Below are 2,365 nucleotides of genomic sequence, written 5' to 3'. Positions count from 1 at the left end.
TCACAGTGGTCGTGGCCACTGTTATTCATCCCCACAGACGTGCTCACGCTTGTAATTAGTTTGAGATGTTCTATGAATGTGAGTCGCAGCGCGATAGATTTCCCACTTGCTTTTATTGGAAAGATCAAAGCTTTTGGATTTGTTGCCCATGTTGATTTTTCACATTCAACAACCATTGCCCATGAACGATCTCAATGAGTGCCAAGTACAGCCGATGCTACCGGACATAGCAATGACGATCAAGCTGCCCGAAGACGGGATGGCCCGTGACGAGAAAGCAATTGCAGCTATGGAACCCACCTCGGGTTGCAGAGATTCCACGGTGAAGATGGGAGAGGCGTTCCTTCGCGACGCCTTCCAGGGTGACCCTTGTTGATAGCCTGCATGTGTTGGTGCTTGTGTTGGGGAAGTAGGAGGTGCCTTTGCCATCTGGTCTGCTACCGTTGCGGCCCCTGCCCAGATGTCGTGTTTTGGAATGCCCAACTGACATTTGGACACATCTTTCTGCCTCTCTGTCGTTTTGTTGTGCACTGTGTTCTGCATGTACCCTTTGATAATGTTCTTTCCCTTGATGAGTTGATTGTACGCTCGGTTCTTTTTTGCTTGTCTTCTGTGTGGTTTGTGTCGGGGTGTAATACTTGTCTATTGAGTTGCTCTGGCCGGCCAAAGAAGCACATGGGCAACGATCAACCCATGCGTCGTCGAAATTTGGTTGTCTGGCTTTGCAGTTTATTCGAATGTTGGTGTTGGCCGTCTTGGATCATGTCGGGCACCTACTTCACGTTTGCATCCATGGGTGTGTAGCGGTCATGCTCCAGGTACTTTTCTCTTGTGTTTACCATAGTCTGCCAGGGATACGTCCAGGGCCGGGCCGGCAAAATCCGGGGCCCTGTGCGAAACTCTAAAATGGGGCCCATCTTCCAATGGCTGAGCTACAAAGAGAAAAATAGGCAGAGTATCTGAAGGAGAGCACAGAAAAGGTTTAAATTTCAAACCATATATAGTGTTTCAGTAGAAATAATAAATGTTTGATACCTTTTGTTCTTATTTTGAGTTGTTGATTTTTTTTTGTGATAGCTTTCCATTTATTCCAAGCGGTACCTTTTGACCTCATTGATTATCAGTATCTGCATATTCATCCTTGAAGCAACAAGGCCAGCTTGTAGGTGCCCAGGAAGATAGAAGAGAATAGTGGGTTAAAGCCAACTTTGGCACATTTGATAAAAGACATACAATAGCAGGCCAGGTACACTGAAATTTGGACAGCATATAAACAAAACCCTAGACAGCCTCTGCACTGAAAATTGGACAGCATCAACACTGAATGTACAGCAAAAAACGGAAATTGGGACAGTAAATACTGACATTCACTGAAATTTGCATAGCTACTAGTAAGACGAATGAAATTCTGACAGAAAATACAATGAATTATGGACATTAAGAAGACTGAATTAGTGGTAGTCGTATGTCATCAACAAGGCTGAATCAGTGTCAAAGGATAACTGACCGGGAGGAGGGGATCCAAGTGGCCCAGCATGTTGGCTTCCAGTGCATAGGGTGCGCCAAGATGTGGAGATTGATGATGTCGTGGGCAACACCATCACATCACCCTCCTCCGGAGGAGAGACAACCTGATGAACTGCGCCAGGTCCCTGACGTTCTCGGCGGGATCGCACAGCAGGTCTTGGTATCAAAGGATGGAGCGGCGCGCGGCGGCGGTTGCGTGGATGCGATCGAGGCATCGAGCAGGCGGCATGGGACGCTCGACTCAGGCGGAGTCGCGGATGCGCCAGCGGCCCAGCGCCCAGGAAGAAATATACGTACGCCTATATAAAAAATTGGGGCCCCAAAATTTTATGGGCCCTGTGCGGGCCACACAGTCTGTACACCTATGGGCCCGGCCCTGGATACGTCCTATGAAATGGATGGACCCCATGATGCCTTTGTCTTGATGATGGATAGGTGTGATGGCGCGGATGCGGCGTCCGTCATGACCAACTTAAAAATGTAGATGGATCCTCACATGCTATGACATGCTAGAAACGTGTCAGTGATGATGTTAATGAAATGGTGTGAGTCCGGCACGGACTACCATTGCATGCCCGGCTAGCAAGGGCTGCCTAGATGGAAGGTCCAGGTAGCTGGAGCATCGTCGTATGATAGAGCGAAAGAGAGCTTTGCCACGAATAACGAGAAGAGTCGTTGACCATCTCATCCTATGCTAGGCCAGCGTGCATGATCCAATAGGCGTGCGCTCGTCAAATGCTGCTAGTTTCTAGCTTACCAGCTGTGTTCGGCCTGACTGCTGCTAGTATCCTGTTACTAGCGGCGTCCTAGTAGCAGTGTGTCAGCCAAACGCTGCTAG

The sequence above is a fragment of the Triticum aestivum genome, chromosome 5A (assembly GCF_018294505.1).
Source record: "Triticum aestivum cultivar Chinese Spring chromosome 5A, IWGSC CS RefSeq v2.1, whole genome shotgun sequence".
Lineage (NCBI taxonomy): Eukaryota > Viridiplantae > Streptophyta > Magnoliopsida > Poales > Poaceae > Triticum > Triticum aestivum.
The sequence above is the reverse complement of the archived record's forward strand: the minus strand, read 5'-3'. Positions refer to the sequence as shown.